Source organism: Panthera tigris, chromosome B2 (genome assembly GCF_018350195.1).
Source record: "Panthera tigris isolate Pti1 chromosome B2, P.tigris_Pti1_mat1.1, whole genome shotgun sequence".
Lineage (NCBI taxonomy): Eukaryota > Metazoa > Chordata > Mammalia > Carnivora > Felidae > Panthera > Panthera tigris.
In genome coordinates, this window is record NC_056664.1 from 13,610,191 (window position 1) to 13,630,124 (window position 19,934).

Below are 19,934 nucleotides of genomic sequence, written 5' to 3' on the forward strand. Positions count from 1 at the left end.
TCTAAACAACAGAGAACAAACTGATGGTCACCAGAAAGGGCGGGGGAAGATGAGTGAAATAGGTAATGGGGATTAAGGAGGGGCACTTGGCCGTGATGAGCACGGAGTGATGTACAGAATTGTTCAATCATTGTATTGTACACCTGAAACTAATTTAACATTAAATTATAGCGTCAACTATACTGGAATTTTAACAAATTTAAAACATTTTAAACAAAAACACAAGGAAGGCAAAACACTCCATCGAAGACATGGAAATCACCTTCCTACCTAACCATGCCTAGAAAGAATATTCTCCAAGCAATGTTGAATCCCTACCCATATTCAAGGCTGCACAGAGGAACCACAGGTGAGGCCAGGAAACAGAAACATCTTTCCAAATGGCGACGCTGAATCAAACCAAACCAAGTGACTTCTTAAAGCAGAAAAACAAAGGGGAAGGAAGGAGGGGGAGGTGCCCTCATCACATCTTCCAACTCACAACACTCTCAGTAACCATCCATGACTATGTAAGGTACCTCTCTCCTAGTTCCTCCTCCTCCGCCACCTGGCAGGCCCAGGCTGATTTTGCAAGGTGGGAACCCCCCCCCCCCCGGCCTTTACCTGATGCCAGGCATGCACTAAGTGGACAGAGGCCACATCTGCGGGTGGCAGCAGATGACAAGCAGACAGTGAACATCTGCAGGGCACCCGCCCACCCTTACTGTGGGCGGCTGAAGCGAACCCTCAGAAGGGTCTGGTGAGAAAGTCTCCCGACTAGACCTCACATCACAAAACGAAAGTTTCTCCAAGAGAGAAACATCATTCTGACCTCCGGGAGGAGCTTGTCAAATACAATTATCTGACTTCCAGCCATTTAACCAACAAAAGACCCTGCTGTTCCTAAGAGGAGGGATTTATCGCCCCTTTCCGGAGATCTCCTATTCATACTTGCTGGGATCCTTACAAAAATAGCTCGGTGGACTTGGTACAGGATCGGAGCAAAGCCTGTGGCAGAAACTCCCCACAGAGAGACTGGAAGCATGCAGAAATCCAAGCCAGCCCTCCCCTTCACCTGACGCGGAGGCTGACGGACTAGTCAGCTTCCCTCTGAGCACCTGAACTCCCTGACAGTTTCCGACCCCCACTCAAAATGGTTCCAGGAAACAAACCAGAGGGAAGTGCAACCTCTTGTAGAAGACTCCAGATAAACACCCAAGCCGCATGCACCACTTCAACTCGGAAGGGCTCGAAGACTTCCTGTTCAATTAAGCCCTTCTTACTACCCCTGACTGCTTGAGCCCATTTTCCTGGTCGACAAACAGGAAGCGATAAAGCCCCGAGGTCCACTGCCTACCAAAGGAGGCCACAGCCACTGACCTGTCACTGTGCTTCAGGGCTGCCTGGTTCCGATTGTTTCCCCCGTAGGGAAGGACGACCAATAGCAGAGGAAAAGAGAGGAAGAACTGGGACAGAATCCAGAAGCTCTACAGGATCCTAACAAAATGTGAAAACAATGGAAGGGGGTAATAAATGGGGGAGGAGGGTAGAGATCTAGCCACTGAAGCAAACCTCAACAAGGGGAGCTATCAATAGTGTTTACGAGCCAGAAGTTTGAAAGTGACCAACCTCCAAGGCACCTGGGTGGCTCAGTTGAGCATCTGACTCTTTTTATTTATTTTTTTAACATTTATTTTTGAGAGACAGAGAACGAGCAGGGGAGGAACAGAGAGAGAGGGAGACACATAATTTGAAGCAGGCTCCAGGCTCTGAGCTGTCAGCACTGAGACTGACGCGGCGCTCGAACCCATGAACTGTGAGATCATGACCTGAGCCGAAGTCGGATGCTTAACCGACTGGGCCACCCAGGTGCCCCTAGCATCTGACTCTTGATTCTAGCTCAGGTCGTGATTCTGCGGTTAGTGAGTTCGAGCCCCACATCTGGCTCTGCGCTGACGGCACAGAGCCTGTCTGCAATTCTGCCTCTGTCTGCCCCACACCCTGCACGCACCCCCGACCCCCACTCTCAAAATAAACTTTAAAAATAAATAAATAAGTGACCAACGTCCAAAATCTTATGTTTTTAACCCAACGCTCTGAAATCTAGCTTCCACATAGAGTCATTTCTGTGATGGGTCCCATGGGCACATTTTTGGCCATGGCCCCATTCTCTCCCATCCCCACTGCCCAGCCCAAACCAAAACCAGCCATGTCAGTTGAGTGGGCGAAGCACTCTGTCGAGGGAATGTTCCTCGTGGTTCTCTCCAGCGATGCCGCACCTCCCCACCACAAGGCCAGCCCCCTCTGAAGGCAAAGGAGGGCCCAAGGGGGCGCTGCTGGTAAGGGAGGGGGCAGGCAGGAAGTGGGGCGGGATAGGGGAGAAAACGGTCACATCATCCCAAACGCTGGGAAACAATGGCATATGCTTGGAATCACGGAAATAAACTACACACTTCTCTCTCGGCAATCCACTGATTAACTCAAAGAAGCTAAGTACACGCTTCCTCACAGCTGGCTTCTGCAAAACGCTATGCCAGCAAACTGGGCAAATCAGAATCCTGTTCATAGATGTGGGTGGCAGCCGCTGAGGGCTGGGGGTGCACAACCGCTCACTTTCTAATGAGTGTCTTCAACTCCAGCACCCTAAACATGCCCTAATGGTCTCCCTTCGATCAAAGGGAGCAGCATTTCACCTTGTGACTCCCAGCTCAAGGAATCCACTCCATCTTCAACTGTGTCAACCCGCCGGCCAAACACCACACTCCTGGCCCCACGTCAGTCCTGGGAAGCGTCGCTGAGGCTCTACCTCTAGCACCTTGTAAAGGAGACTGGTTGGACCACATTTCCAGCTGGACACTCAAGGCTGCCTGCCCCCTCCCCCCACCCACCCAAAATACCCTCAGAGAGGGGGGATAACCCCACACCCCAGAAAGGGCACCGAGACAGAACCACAGGAATTCACTTCCCCAGCTAATTCTCGCCACCGTTCCCTTCCACGTCTACCTCTGTCTGGTCTCGTTTCACACAATTCCAGGTATCGGGAGATTTCACCTAGCCCTTTCTGAAATGGACATTTCATCAGAGATACTTAGGTCATGATCTCACGGTTCGTGGGTTCGAGCCCCACATCGGGCTTTGCGCCGACAGTGTGGGGGCCTGCTTGGGATCCTCTGTCTCCCTCTTTCTCTGGCCATCCCCCACTTGTGCTATCTTTGTCTCTCTTTCTTGCTCTCTGAAAATAAACTTAAAAAAAATAAAATAAAAGCAGAGAGGCACCTGGGTGGCTTAGTCGGTTGAGCACCTGACTTCAACTCAGGTCATGATCTCATGGCTTGTGAGTTCGAGCCCCTCATTAGGCTCTATGGTGACAGCTCAGAACCTGGAGTCTGCTTCAGATTCTGTGTCTCCCCCTCTCTCTGCCCCTCCCTTGCTTGCTCTCTCACACGCGCTCATTCTCTCTCTCTCTCTCTCTGAAAATAAACTTAAAAAAAATAAAAGCAGAAAATGTTATCCAAATGACTACTGCAAATAGTAACAGCGTGCACCCACGGAGGCTGCCAGTGCCACTGGGAAGGTTAGAACAAGTTCTTGTTCTCGAATATCATGGTCTCTCAGCTCTAGGATAATCAAGACCCCAACAAACGTGAGCTAGGAATCACAAGATGAATTACTACTCAGTGAGAAAAAAAAAAAGAATCAATCAGCAATGAAATTTCAAATGTATTTCACAGGAGAGAAAGGCAATGACTGAACAGGAAAAGTAACACTCAGAAAGCACAGAATATCCATGCTCTCCTCATTCGGCTTCCCCTTCCAGAAAGGAGAAGAAAAGGGCAATCCCAGGAACTAGGCACTAATTACACAATGTAAGTGTGGGTGTGGGTGTGTGTCTGAAAAGGGAACGGAGGCAAAGTGATTCCATGATAGGACTGAGCCGGACAGCAACAGTGACAGAAGAGAGACGCTACCTTCCATGTCTGAACATGGGGCCCTAGGTTTTGTGAAGTGGGGTCTCATCCACCCCCAGGGGGGACGCGGCCTAGGCTACGCCAGGGCGTGCCTAGGGAATCTTGCCACCCCAGCCAGCCCCTGGCAGAACCAGGTTTGGGAACGCGGATCACTTGCCACAGAAGAACTTTCCAGGAAGAAAGGTACAATTTATTCCTTCCTTCCTGACCTCTTCTGGAAGCAAACAACAAAGACAACCTCACACCCCTGGGTTTCCATGCTGATTAGCTCCAACATAAAACCATAAAGCCACACTGGGGGAGAAGGGAGGTGTGGCTCCCAGGGGCCTGGAGTGGCCCAGCTGGGCAGGGTCCACTGAGGGCTTCACAGACCCCAAACCTCCAGCCAGGCCTGAGGAAGAAAGTGTCACACACCACACGGGGACTCACAGGCTGTCCCAGGGAGGCCCGCCACGGGAGGCCGATTTTCCCGTGAACTGAACTCATTTTAAGCAAATGTGAAAACGCAGAATATAAACATCAGACAGCAAAACAACTCGCTGAGCAACATCTAAGTGCAGGCGAGGCCGGGGAGCAAAGAACCCTCTGTCCTGGCGGTGGGAACATAAACTGGTGCAGCCGCTGTGGAAAACAGGAGGTTCCTCCAAACATTAAAACAAGAACTTACCATACGGTCCAGCAATCCCACTCAGCGGTGCAGCCGAAGGAAGTGAAACCACGCTCTCAAAGACATACCTGAAATCCCATGTTCATTGCAGTGTGATTCACACTGACAGCCAAGCCTTGGAAGCAATCTAAGAGTCCACGGGTGAATGGATAAAGAAAATGCGGTAGGGGCGCCTGGATGGCTCACTATTGAGCATCCGACTCGGTTTCTGCTGGGGTCAGGGTGCCAAGGTCGCGGAGCGTGGAGCCTGCTTGGGATTCTCTCTCCCTCTGCCTTCCTCACCGGCTTTCTCTCAAATACAAAGGAAATGGGGTACATAAAATATATAGTAGAATATTCTTCAGCCATAAAAAAGGAAGAAATCCTGCCAAGAAGGACATGGATAGTCCTTGAGGGCATTATGCTAAGTGAGGTGAGTCAGAGGGAAAGAAAGAGTGAGCTTACTTGTCTGTGGGATTTAAAAAAACCGAAACTCCAAGAAACAAAGACTGGTGATTGACTGCTAGTGGAGTGGGTGGGTGTGTGTGTGTGTGTGTGTGTGTGTGTGATATCTAGAGGGGGAGAGGGGAGAGATGGGAGAGGGAGAAAGGGGAGGGGGGAGGAAGGGGTAATGTGAACATGGTACGTAAGTCAATGAATAAGTTCTGGGGCTGTAATGTACAGCATGGGGACTAGTGTTAATACTGCACTGTTTACTTAAAAGGTACAGATTGTAAATCCTAAAATCATTCACCCTCCCACCCACAACACACGGGTAACTATTTGAGGTGACGAGTGTGTTAAATGACCTTATTATGGCAATCATCTCACCCTATGTATCTACACCAAATCACCAGGTCGCATGCGTCAAACTTTCTACAATGGTATATGTCCATTACATGTCAATAAGGCTAAAGGTCTGGGGGAGACACACATCACACCCTCTCATGTAACCTACCATCCAGGAAACCTAAAGCTAGCCTACAGACCCCACTTGGTGGTAACTGAAAGCATTTTTTTTCCTTAATTTTTTTTCAATGTTTATTTATTTTTGAGAGACAAATTGTGAGCAGGGAGGGGCAGGGAGAGAGGGAGACACAGAGTCTGAAGCAGGCTCCAGGCTCTGAGCTATCAGCACAGAGCCCGACGCAGGGCTTGACCTCACAAACCATGAGATCATGACCTGAGCTGAAATCAGGACGCTTAACCGACTGAGCCACCCAGGCACCCCAAAAGCATTTTCTATTAAAACCAAACCCAGATTTAGGATTTAGAAAGTAAAAACTGCATGAATTAAGACCAACCACGAGAGTTCAAAGAAAGGTCCCAGCACAGGAAGGCTCTAGGTCCTAGACAGAAAGTTGAAAAGTCCTATTCTGTTGTTGAGTATCTTCTCATCCCTCCCCACCCCTGCCAGACATGAGGAAACAATGGCTCAAAAAAGCTATTTGGTGACCTGACTACCATTAGAGAATACACAATGACGTTCTATCAAAATACTGCAATTAACAGTCCATGGAATTCACATAATGGAATTTTGAGTCAGTTGGATAAATGAATGGGTTCATTTCCTGTCATGGGCCATCCTCCTCCCCCCCCCCCACCCCGCCCCGCCCCAAGGAGGAGAACAGCAACTGTAGCCACGGCAACAGTAAACCAACATGTTCCCATCCACTCCAGACAGTGGCTCAAATAAACACAGATGAGAGTTGACCCTATTTGCCCTTGTAAGAATTGTATGAGAATCTTTCTCCCCCAGCATCTCCTTGAGGGAACAGGCTCCATCCCAATCTCTGTGCAACGCTCTCTGGGAGAGACCACCACCCCTTTAGAAACCCCACAGGCTAAAAACACAATAAATTCCTTTTTAAAAGATAAGCCACCGAGAAAATGACGATCAGTATATGGAACTGCCCTTCACAGCAAACATGACTAGAAGCATGAATTCTATGCACCAAGGGACAGCCACAGTGTTATTAATGTCCTCTCTCCTTCTCTTGGTCCAAAACCCTACTTGACTGGTAAAACACCAAAGCAGTTAGGCACATAAAGAAAGGTGGAGACAGCCTTTCGGAGGTGTGTGTTTTATGGGTAGATTCCCCCGCTGGGTATGAATTAAATTAAATCTGGTGCAAGGTAAAATGTGTGAAGTCAGGGGAGGAAGGAGAGGTGCACTGGTACAAACGTCCACATTCTCACCTCCACTCCACCTCTACCTGCCCTCCACTTCCCACGACACACACACCCTGGAAAGGACTATGGGAAAAACTCTTAGGCCTGGAAGAGTCCTAAAACCAGGGATGTGATGGATATTGCATTGTCTGACTGTGAGCCCGGATGCCATCCACGAATACTAAATATAAAGCAAAGAAGTAACTCGCACAGGCAGACTTCCTTTCACACTTTCTTCCCTAGAGCCCAGAAATAGTGGAAAACATCCCAGACCTGTACTGTTCCGATGCTGTGGGTGTGGCTGTGAGTGTTTCCACCCGCCCAAAGCGAGCCTCGCCTACTGGGGCCTACAGTGAGCTGGGAGCCATCTTACAGATAGGAAATTCAAACCAACTGGACGCTCCCTTGCAAAGGTAATCTAAGATTAAATCACATTGTCTGCTTTGAGGAGACAAAGCCTTTCACTCGGGGCTGCATGCCCTTAGGTCGGGCATAGAGCACATAAGCAACTGTCTAAAGTGAAGTTGCACCAGAGAAAGGAGACGGGGGTGGGGAGGAGGCGGCATGCAGCCAGTGACTGGTCTATAAATACTTTCAAATAAACCGCAAGGGAAGGAAAGACATGATTACTCTTGTGCTTCTGCACAAGGCCGATGAACAAGCAGGAAGGAAACATTTGGGGACATATAAAGAGATAGGTCTCCAAAGGCATGGTCTCCAGTAGGCACGAGAAGATCTACTAAGGCCTAAAAATTCAACATCTGGGAAGGGGGAAGGCAGAAATAGTGGATTCTGGTATGAAATTCATACCACATTTCACTCACTGGTCTGAGCAAAGGTTTGTACAAAGAACCCAAAACAGAAAACAAAATAATTACAGAGCACACACCAAAAAGGGGTAAAGGCCGCGGTGGAGAATCAACTGAATTTGTTTAAAGTCTCACCTAACGGAATCACAGAAACTATCAAGTAGAAATCAGAGAATATTCCAGAGAGGTCAAGCATTTGAGCAGCAAAGCTACGTCTACCTGACAGAAATTGTAACTGGCTCCAAGAATTCTTTTTAAAGTTTATTTTGAAAGAGAGCAAGCACAATCAGGGGAGGGGTGGAGAGAGGGAGAGGGAGAGAGAGAGGGAGAGGGAGAGAGAGAGGGAGAGGGAGAGGGAGAGGGAGAGGGAGAGGGAGAGGGAGAGGGAGAGGGAGAGGGAGAGGGAGAGGGAGAGGGAGAGGGAGAGGGAGAGGGAGAGAGACAGAGACAGAGACAGAGACAGAGACAGAGAAAATATGATTCTCAAGCAGGCTCTACACTGTTAGCACAGAGCTAGACACAGGACTTGAACTCACAAACTGAGATCATGACCTGAGTCGAAATCCAGAGCTGGACACTTAACCAACTAAGCCACCCAGGCATCCCTGGGCCCCAAGAATTCTGAACCACAGGGATATTCACTGTCTATTTACATAGCGACTATATATAGAATGGAGCTGTAGATTTACTGGCAGACAGTATTATGGTGGAGCTGCTTTAAATCATAGGGCAGTGGTTACCAAAGTGTGATCCCTCAACCCACAGTATCAGAATCACTTGGAAACTTAGTAGAAATATAAATTCTCAGGCCTCACTTCACACCTACTAAATCAGAAACTCCGGGGTGGGACCCAGGAAGCTTCATTTCAGCAAGCCCACCGGATGATTCCCGTGCATGCTGAGACTGAGAGCCACGGACTTAGGGCCGCCTCTATAAGGTATCACGGTTGCATTTATCTATCAGACAATGGAATGGAGGTTCAGACTCGAAGCAGCTTTCAAGAGCATGGATGTGAAGCAAAACCTACCTCATTCCAAAGCTCTCTGTATCGCACCACGTTCTATGGGCATTGCATCCCTGGTGCTGGACGTTTCCCTGGTGAGGCACCATCAGAGATCTACTTTCTATTTTAAGTTCACGTGAGCAGACTCAGTCCAAAGTGATTTTCGCTCTGGATTTGCCCTCCCGCTTTTGGATTAAGTTCAACTACCCAAAGGAGCACCATACAGGGGGACGGCATTAGTCCCTTATGTACTGTAGGCCCCCGTCTGCTTAGCAAAAATATGCAGGCACAGCTCGACAGGGCCAACCGGCTTCCCTAGCCGAGCGTACCTGGAAAGGAACGGACTCCTTATTGGTTTTATTCAGTAAGAGACGTGGGTCTGTTCCCACTGGCATACCCTTGGCGGCTACTGGTTGAAGGGCATTTCAACCAAAGCGGTCTCAACGTTTCTACATGAAGAGTTAACACTGGAGGATCTACCATCTGGAAAAGTCCATGGTGTCACAATCCAAACTGACGTCTGTGAAGTATATTCGTAAGTTGCTTCTTTGAAAGGGAAAATTATGTTCATAGTTTTAAATCTTTCCGTGAATACTAAAAAAAAATGGTCTTGAAGTGTGAATTTCAAAGTGCCTATCTGGGCAAATGTAGGAGACTGGTAAGAGAGGAGCCTTTGTGACAGAAGGCCAGAGGGGGCAGATGTCCATCTTCAAACAGAAAAGTTTGTCCTGCTCATCTGAGGCTTAAGCCATAAAAATCTGAATAATGTGGAAACTTGTTTACACCCAAGGTGGTGGTAATGGATGAACAACACAAAAGGTGGTGCCTCTCAGCCTCCCCCCTCTCGGACCTCCCAACAAGCAAGTAGGTCCCCAGCAGAAAGGGAAAGCTATACCTGTCACCCCCTCCCCTCTGGCTTCCAACAGTCCCAAACTCGCAGTCTGAAGGCATCTTTAAGCAGCCACACGGGTTTGGCTGTACGGAAAAGAGGAATATGCACATTTCAAACATTAGACGACATTCTGACAGTCCCAAGTCCTCTCTTAGCCTTAGATTTCTCAGCTTCAGAACAGGTGATCTCCCTTCCAGATCATCCATAAGGGCTGGATTTACCCCAGTCTCATGCAAGGCGCCTGGAGTATAGGAGGCATGAGAAAGGCGAATCGAGAGAGAAATCCTGGCGAGGGCGGCTCAAATCCCCACAAAGGGGAGCAACTACGAGCTCCAGAAAGGCCAAGTGCCATCCATGCTACAAAATGGCACTGGCCACAGCAAGGAGCAGATCACGGCCCTGCAATGTACCAACAGTCTGCAGGCTGTCACAGCAAACCAAGCATATTTCTCGGGGGCAGAATAACAGGCTGAACAAATTCATAACTTATGTTGCAGGGAAAGAATGGCTGAGAAAAACAATACTTAAAAAACTGCAAGAATCCCATCCTTTACAGCCCCAGAATGACAGAATCTGAAAATCTTTCTTCAAGACTTTAAGTTAACCAATATACCAAAGGCTAATCATGAAGTAACCACAGCTCCCACCCCCCACCCATGCTGGGCTCAATCATGCTCATGTGACTTAGAAGCATCCTCGTGGGTTCTCCCTCAAAGTCTGCAAGGGGCAGAGGCGGGCTCCGATCTGGAGAACGGCCAACTACCCGATCACCCCAGGTAAGTGGGCACCCACACTGGCCTTCTCTCGAGATCGTAACCAGTAACCACTACGTGGATTTATAGCCTACTACATCCAGGCCAATGCATGATTTGTGTATTTTTTTTTTTTAATTATACTTTCAGAGGACAATTTACTTGATTCAGTAAAGCACCTGGCCTATTATACGGTTATGTACTCAAGAGAATAGTACTTCATACGAAAGAAGTAACCTCTCCAGCCTCCATTCGTTTCGAAATAGGTCTGAAACCACATACGGACATCAGGACAGAAACTCGCTTTAGTAAGAGCTGGCTTTGCTTTCCTTTTGAATGGTTTCATTCTTTCAGTTTATATGTGGTAGACAACAGGAATTAATATTAATGTTAATTCTACATATTTGAAGCTTTCTGCCAAGTCATCCTACAGGCTATTGAAACGTTACACAGTCCACCCCCCTCCCCAAAATTAACTCCAAGAGCACAAAAGCGAGGTCAGGTACCTTTGGGGGAGAAAGCGAAATCTCTGAGGGTAACAGGAGAAAAAGCCAGCTATAGGCTTAACACCATTATTATCAGAGAATAATTATCATCACAGAATCATAATCAGCTTCAAGATTTGAAAATTTTAAAGAGAGCAGAAAACTGTATAGTCTACCTTAAGCTGGTACCCCAGGGCTTTGGGGCAAGAAGACATTTTTCCCTTCCCTCGGCATCGCTGATTGATGATGTTAAGTGAAAATTCAGTGACCTTATACTATAGTAGTTTGAGCCCCCTGAATGGGCTGCAAAAGTAGAAACAGGCACTTCTTTATTATTTATATCCTAAACCCATTTTTGCTCTCAGGGAGTATTTACAGAACCAAAGAGAGGTAAGAAGGATGAAGGAATTGAGGGGAGGGAGGGAGAGCAGTATGAAAGACAGGAAAATTATATAACTACCAAAAAAGGACTTTGTTTGCTCCTAAATCTTTAAAGCAAGACAAATAACTACGGGAAATACTTCAAAAGCACACAATGCGCAAACTTAACACAGGCACCTACCTACCTTCCAGTAGGATAAAGTGGATGTGAAAGATCTGGAAGATTCTAAACAGGAAAATATGCTTCTCAAATCCTCCCAGAGGATTTCCTTTCCTTATGCTTTATTTGGCTACTTACTGGTAGAACTGGTTTACATTCATTAAAAAAAAAAAAAAAAAAAAAGCCCTACAAATACTTACTGCATTTATCAGATACCCTGCCAGTAGTTGGGGATGCAAAGATAAAAAGGGTGTGGGGCGCCTGGGTGGCTCGGTCGGTTAAGCGTCCGACTTCGGCTCAGGTCATGATCTCGTGGTCCGTGAGTTCGAGCCCCGCGTCGGGCTCTGTGCTGACAGCTCAGAGCCTGGGGCCTGTTTCAGATTCTGTGTCTCCCTCTCTCTGACCCTCCCCTGTTCATGCTCTCTGTCTGTCTCAAAAATCAATAAACGTTAAAAAAAAAAAAAAAATTAAAAAAAAAAAAAAGATAAAAAGGGTGGATCCCATTTGAGGAAGCTGAGGGCCAGAGCTTTTTAAAAGCTTGAAGGAAAATAAATTTTTAAAAAAGCGTGAAGGACGAGTGAGCAGGACTAGATGGGGAGATCGCCCAGATCTGGTTTCTTCCCCACCCAGATGACCCTGACTCTACACCCATTCCCTGCAACAGGCTTTAACCTTCATGAGACACAGATCGAGGCATTTTATGAGGATTACACTCTTTAAAAGATTCTATCTTGTGCAAATCAAAGCAACTGAATCAAAAACAAAAGAGAAAATATTCTTGCCTGATATTTACCTTGGGGGGGGGGGGGGGGCGCAGGGCACTACTTCTGATCAGGATTCTTTACATTTCTGACATCAGAAGCCAACCAGATGCTCCCCCTAACAAGTCATTTACGGCTGCCTCGCCTCCTTAGCCGGTCCTCTGAGAATCTCTCCAGCCACCCCCTACCCTTGGGCCCAGCTCTAGAATTGAGAGGGAGGGAGCAGAGCTGGGTGCTCAAGGCAGGAACATTCTCTTCCCATCCAAGAGGCAACAACAACGTACACTGCTTTTAATGGAGCTGCAAAGCAGCAGGGGGGAAGGGGGGAGGGGGTACTGACAAGGAATGTTCTGCATAAAAAGCCACCTCTAACAACCCAGGCACATGTGAACCACAAGTGACACAAACGGCTGTCACGTCACCCCCTTCACAGACAAGGTGCCTCCAAACCTCACAAAGCCGCATCCAGTGCCTTGCATGTGAGCCGTCTGGAACCAGTGTCTATTTCCCTCCCTCTCGATTTCATCAAGGAAAACTCCGGAACTGATAAGATGTTTCCAGGAGGGTCAGATACTGCTGCAAAGATCAGGGACAGGTTTACACTTGTCCTGTGCAGGGGGGGGAAGGGGGGATGTCAGAGGCACGTGGCACAGGCATTCATATTTAAGAGATTAAGAGGAGCCGGGATACAGGAAGAAGGCAAGAAACCGGTACCCGGTTTCCGTGGCAACCACAAGCTAGATCAGAATCTGCATGGGAGGTAAAAGGGATACCCCTGCAATCAGATCTCCGAGGTAACGGAAAAAGGAAATGGCCACAGCAGTAATGAAACTACCTCAGATGAAATTCACAAGCCATTTTCCTTAAATAAATGTGGCCAGAAGCCTGCGTGCTCACCAGGAACCTCAAGCAAATTTCGGGGGGCAGCTGCCCACTCCCACAAGTGTCTAAAAAATTTGTCATCAGCGATGACTGCCGGCCAATTAAATCAGAGGTGTTTGGCCAATCCGTAACCCTACAGAGGACACACCTGCGTTGGGGCAGGCCCCAGGCTTCCGGTTCCTTCCTTCATGTGGAAGACCCACGTGCGCCGGCCTGTAGGATAGTGGTGTGCATTTATGCAGAAGAACCGAGGATCTACAAAGACTTCTCTAGACAGAATCCCACATTTGTCAAAAACAAGGAAAGAGGAGCCCAGTTCCACCAAGGAAAAGCTTCATGCAAATTCCAAAAAAATCAGCATGAACAGTAAACTTAAAGATAAGCTGCACAAGGATGGAAAGATGGATGTTCTCCCTCCTTTGGACCCCTAGGTACTGTGAGCCCTATCTGTGTAAGCATTACCCCACCCCTAACTACCCAAGGCCAGATAGGTGGTGCTCTGACACACAGAGCGAAATTCCATGGTAACTTTAAAACTCAAGACAGGATGGAGCCAATGGGAGTTTATACTAAAAGCCTTCTGATAAAAACCAGAAAAGGACAGTGATAGTTCCCCTCCCCACCCCCACCCTCCCTTTTAATTAGCCTTGGACCTCATGTTCAAGTCAACTCTTCCCCTGGTATTTAAGAAAAAATAAAAAAAATAAAATACAAATCCAGATTGGGGTTTGTCTTTTATTTACTAAGGTGAAGACAGGGAGTTGATCTGTCTCCACCTATATGATCAACAAAAGCTAATGCTGTCATCCAACAAATAGATTCAGTGCCTGGGAATACATCCTGGCTTAGACCGACTCAGGGACCAAGGTTGAAAGCATCCGAGGCTCCTATCTAGGGCTGAGATAGGTTCTTTCATTTAAGGACCATCTGGGCTATCGGGGACTGCCAGGCTGTCTAGCTGGCCCTTTCCACCCTGAGGCCTACACAGCTCCCAGCCCACAGCACTGTCTCTGCAGGACCCTTGGTCAGTGTGTCATTTCTATACCCAAGAAGGGGTGGTGAGGGGGTGTGAGAGGTGCCCTGCGCTCTTATACATGAGTCTTCTAAAATCAACTACAATAACACCGTGTCAATTCTAAGGCTTCAACAAGATAGAAACAACTAGACTGGGACCCAATACCCTTCCCCTGATCCCATAACCATCCACGTGTGCCTTTTCAAAATATCAACTAACCCTCTGGTCTCGGGCTCACCATATTGATAAAGAAAAGTTAAGTAAATAAACCCTGCCTTCTCCCAGTCCTCTCGGGAGGTCAGATACACCACTGAAGCACAAAGACCTTTTTCCAGGAGCAGCCTGCTACAGAGCCTTAAGAACCACTTCACAGGTCAAGGCCCAATCCCAGCCCAGGACAATGCAGAGGCTCAGGGCCGGGGAGGAGCTGGGAAAGCCAAGTAGCTTAGCACACAAGGCACCGGTCAGTGGAGCCCTAGGCCTGTCTCTGTCTGTCTCTTTCTCTCTGTATTATTTTGGCTGAGACACTGGCACAGGTTCCTAACATTCTGTCAGGAAGTCACAAGAGCAGCTCTAGCGTGGGGTCTTAAAACACAGCAAGAGTCTCCTTTGCTCTCCGTGGAAGGAAAGACTCTGTGCACAGGTCACCTTACGGATGCCCCAATGTCCCTAGACAACCCTGTCCGCTCTTCAGTCCGGGTCCACGGACGTCACATCTTACCGTGGCGCTCGCCACCCAGCACTGGAAACCAGCTGCTTCGGTTTCCTCTCCCTGGACTGGAGGTCCCCTGGACCACAAGATCAGGCTTCAGGAATCTTTTTTTTTTTTTTTTTTTTTTTAAAAGCTCCATCCCAGGACCTGGCAAACAACTTGAATTTTGAATTATGAATTGTGCCCTTTAACTCCTCTCAGAGTTAAAACGGGATCACTGTGCCCAGACTGCAGAATTCTCAGGCTGTTCCAAACACTCTTGAAAACACAACCCTTCTGTCTCTCTCCATCAGCAGCACTCCACGATGGCTCTTCACGGATTTACTCAAGGTGACAGAAACCATTTCCTGAGTCCTGACGATGTGCCAGAAGCTCTTTATCTCTTGTGCACAGTGCATGCTGTGCCTCAGTTTTCTCATCAGTAAAATGGGATGGTAGTAAAAGACCGATCCCACGGGGTTTGCTAGGAGAATTAAATGGGACTATCACATGTGACGAATTTAGAGCAATGGCCGGCACTGAATTGCACACGTATTTCTATAGGCATGCTGCGAGTGGGTAAGTGCTGTATTAAGTGTTCATTGTGGCCACCCTGCAAAGGGGGTGTGGCGGGGGGCGAGGGGGGATGACTGGCTCATGGAGAGCTAAGAGGACAAGCTGGGATCCAAACCTAATCTCAGATTCTAAAGTTTAATTTTTCTTTTCCCCAATTTCTAATCAAGGGCCTCACTGTAAGACTGTGCCAGGAAAACATGTTCCAACTTAAATCCTCAAGCTCTGAGGATCATTCAGACACCAGCGTCTCACCCTGGTATCACCCGCCTTAAGATCTACAGGCTGGATACAAATAGTCTACACATGCCTGGGGGCTATGATCTAAGAGTTTTAAAAACCTCCTGTACACCAAGGCCTGGGAAGGCCGTCCCAGGGAGGGTGGCCTCCTGGGATGCGGGGAAGGAGACCCGTGCTCCGAAAGCATTTCACCTCCTAGAGGCCAGGTGGCTGTGAGCCCCCCTCCCCCGGAGTCCTGGTTCTGGGGATACACCTACTAACTGGTGACTGGCAAGAAGGGAAGCCAGCAACAGGGGCCCAGAAGGCTAAGCACCGAGCCCTCGCCACACGGCCTAGAAGGAGGAGAGGAGGGAGACAGTTTCACTAGGATAGCCGTTCCAGGGCCAGGAAAGCAGTAAGGAGATGCAGCCGAAGACAGGGCGGCTGGGACCACAGCACCAACGTGCCAGCCAGCATGGGTGCCCAGAGCCCTGGAACGCTGCTACCCTCTAGGCTTATTTCCCACCCCCTCCCCGCCATTCCTCAGAATGACAGGAGTCGGCATGAGTCAAGTGACACGGTGCCCCAGCTCCCGCATCCCAGACATCCGATCCAGGGTGAAACGCAAGCACGCAGAGGCTCAGCCCTTGCATCCTGGCTGGGTAGTAACAACAAGCCTTTGCTTCAGCTAGAGATAGAGGATAGAAGGAAGGGGGACGAGAACATCCCAAAGGGAACCTACAAGTCTACCCTGCCATTTAAGCCTAACTCCTGGACCCAACCCATGCACGTTCTTTCAAGGCAACCTCCAAACACCAGCCCGAGTTTGCTCGGTCACCCGGGAACTTCACGTGCCACCTCGTTGCAGGTTCTTCCTTCTACAGTGTCCAACTCCACCCTGACTCGGATATTCTGGATTTCCTAACAACCAACAACAGAACTCTACCCCACACCCCCAAAATCCACCTGGACCTCCCGCTGTCTTGCCAGATAGAGGGCTGGGTTGCACCTCTGGGCCTCCGTAAAGGGGGCTGCCTGGTACCTTTAGACACGATTCGCGTACGGAGTCAGAGAGGCCCGGTGTGTGAGAAGGAAGACCAGGATGGCCTCAAGATGCACCAGTAACGTGAGAGAAGGCCGTAGAAGATTATTTTGTAACCCCCGGATCATGCCACCTAAGTACCGATCTGCCAAGCAGTTAAAATTCTAAGCTAGGCAGGGGAGATGGGGAATCCCATAAACCTCCCTTAAGTAATTTCGTGCACAAAACCAGTCAGACGTTATGTTTATTACAGCGGCTCCCTTTGTTTTGCAGATGGGGCCGCAGCCAGGCTCTATTCACCATGGGCAACAGAAGTGGGGGGGGGGGGGGTGCGTTCTTTTTAATAGAGAGAACCCGTGCCATGACTTAGGGAGGGCGGAGGGCGAGGGAGAGAATTGGTGAAAATCATCTGAGAGATCTGAACAGCAGCCCAGGGCTCTGGCTGCAGGGAAAAAACCTAACCATGAACGTGGGAGAGCTGCATGTGCTATCCTGCAGTGAACAGAACACGTGCATGCTTCAACCACTGGGAATCTCTGGCATAATCTGAAATGATCTGATATCCCTCCGCTACTCGACCGAAGACATCTGACCTTCAGCTTCACGTCAGTGACCATTTTATCTGGGCCAACGCTTAAGATCAAGGGTAAGGTATGAAGAGCTACAGATAGAGACTCCCCTCCCAAACTTGCATTGTAAGAAATGCGGCCATGAAGCAGACACCACGAGGTGGGCCAATACTTGAACTCTTGCCCCTCGGAGCCCACCAACGCCAAACTACTGAAAAGCCAAAATCAAAGAGGATCCTCCCAGAGGAACATGGGAACAACCCACTACAGTCATAAATTAGTCACAGATCTGTTTGGAACAGCCACCTGAAAGGAAGAGTCAACTAGGTCCTGAATGTTCTCACATCCAGGATGGACCTCTCCCCAAGTGCCCCTGTGCATGAAAAGCACGACCTGTAACCTCGAATACTGGAGGACTCCAGAAAGGATGCAAAAGCAAAATGTGTTTTACTCAAGTTAAAGCTTTCCCCCTCTTTCTATTTACTGCTTGGTTTACAATGCAGAAAAAAAAGAATTTTCAATTCATGAAAGAAGGAATACAAACACTTGGCAGAGAAGAAAACATTGACTAAGATGTGAGGGGGCCACACGGAGTGTGCATTGCACAAACATGCTCAGCGAGACAGGGTGTGACCCAGCCATGGTTCAGTTCACCAAGCCAGGTGCTGCTGGCCCAAAAGGAGTGTCCTTCTGGAATCTGTCTGTCCCACAGGTACCTGAAAAAATAAGACCTACATTTGAAGGACCCAATGGAAGGGGACGTGGTGTAGTGGAAAAGTCCAGGCATTATAGATATGAAGTCTTGGATTCCAACCCTGACTTTGCTACTTCTAAGAAATGTGTCACTGGGGTGCCCGGGTGGCTCAGTCGGTTAAGCGTCCAACTTCGGCCCAGGTCATGATCTCACGGTTCATGTGTTCCAGCCCCGCATCAGGCTCTGTGCTGACAGCTCAGAGCCTGGAGCCTGTTTCGGATTCTGGGTTTCTCTGCCCTCCCCTGCTCATGTTTGGCCTCTCTCCCCACCCCTCTCTCAAAAATAAAGGAAGGAAGGAAGGAAGGAAGGAAGGAAGGAAGGAAGGAAGGAGAAAGAAAAGAATAAAAGAATAAAAGAAAAGGAAAAGAAAAAGAGAAAAGAGAAAAGAAAAGAGAAAAGAAAAAGAAAAGAAAAAGAATAGAAAAAGAATAGAAAAAGGTGTTACCAGTTAAGTATTTTCAAAATTTGTTGACTCGGCTATGAAAGAGGGATAATAAAACCTTCCAGGTGTCTCGTTAGGATTAAGGTAAGATTGATTAAGCACCATATGTTCTATTCACTAAGCCGTTCTTCCTCTTTTAGAAACAGAGGTTCTAGAACTTCAAAGAGTCTCAAGTATTCCTAATAGTCACACGCTCTCTTGCAGAGCTGCGGGACTTGCTATTTATAGATCAATTGCTTCTTTATTTTGAGATTCTCCTACAGTGCGTCAGAGATTACTTATGCAATTCACTCTTTTCTTCTTTTAATGACTAACAAAATTGGAAAGGTTAGGACCATGACTAAGATAAAGTGCAAACACGGCAGTTACGTTTCCTGGTGGTACCCTTCTCCCTCTCACTCAACGTTCAAGGAACAGAACGACAGGGACAGGACTTACGTACCGCCTGAAAGACACTAAAAATCCTCACAAGACAATGGAAGTCACAAAACAAAGCACTGTGATCCTCAACAGATCAGGACTGGGGCCCTGGTCAGCAGATCAGGACCACAGCCCACGGACGGGGCAATTCAAGCAGGGGTTAGAGGAATCGAAATTGAGCAAAAAGGAGCTGGGAGTTTGCGAAGGCCAAGGTATGGAAGAGAATCTGTAAGGCAGAGTCCTGGAAGGGAGAGGGCCACACAGAAAATTCTGGAGGCTCCTCAAGTATTCACAGAGTACCAGCAGGCACTCGTCAGGAAACGACTGAATGCAAAATACCACGAGAAACAATTAGAGGTAACAGTCATCGAATCCCACACAGCACCGGGAACAGTGCCTGTACCTACTAGCCAAAACAGCAAATACCATTAGCTCCCGGGGCAGCAAGGACTCCTCGTGCCTGAGCAGCGGGACGAACTTAGCCCTACAGAAGACACGGCTCTGGCTCTATCCAACAAAGCTGAAATGCCAAGATCCAAAAGGACCAAACGGCTTCCTACGAACTTCATCACACCTTAGGGCAATGCTCAAGAACAGGTAGAGAAATACAAACGCATCCAGAACCCAAAGGAAAAATGTGTGATGCCAGACATCCAAGAAGAAATCATCAGGCAAACAAAAGAGCAGGAAAATATGACCTCTAATGAGGCCAAACATCAGTCAATCCCAAACTGACTCCTGAATAACACAGCTGATAGAATTAGACACGTGTACTAAAACCCCTACTGTCACTGTGCTCCATGAGTTCAAGAAAGTAAAGAGTAAGCACAGGAGGGCCACTGAAGATTACTCAGAAGACCAAAATCTAACTTCTAGAGATAAAAATCTGAGGTTAAAAAGAAAAAAAAAAAAATACACTTCTACAGATAATGGGTAGAAACTACCTAAAGCAATGGGGGTGCCTGGGTGGCTCAGTCGGTTAAGCATCCGACTTCAGCTCAGGTCAAGATCTCGCAGTTTCTGAGTCCGAGCCCCGCGTTGGCCTGTGTGCTGACAGCTCAGAGCCTGGAGTCTGCTTCGGATTCTGTGTCTAGCTCTCTTTGCCCGTTCTCCGCTCACACTCTGTCTCTGTGTCTCTCTCAAATGTGAATAAACATTAAAAAAAATTTTTAAAAAGAAACTACCTAAAGTAAAACATGGGGGGGGGATGGGGATGAAAGGAACTGAGCCTCAAGGAGCAAGCAGCCCAACCCAAATAGACACGCAATTGAAAAACCTAAAGGGGAAAAGAACACACACTAACAGATATTCACAAAAT

The 19,934-nt window shown here is 48.1% G+C and overlaps 1 protein-coding gene across 6 annotated transcripts in view; it reads right to left on the reverse strand.

The window, feature by feature from the left end:
* The window catches only part of JARID2 (jumonji and AT-rich interaction domain containing 2), a 271,874-nt gene that overhangs the window by 87,307 nt on the left and 164,633 nt on the right, over positions 1 to 19,934 (reverse strand). The gene's annotated exons all lie outside the window — the stretch shown is intronic.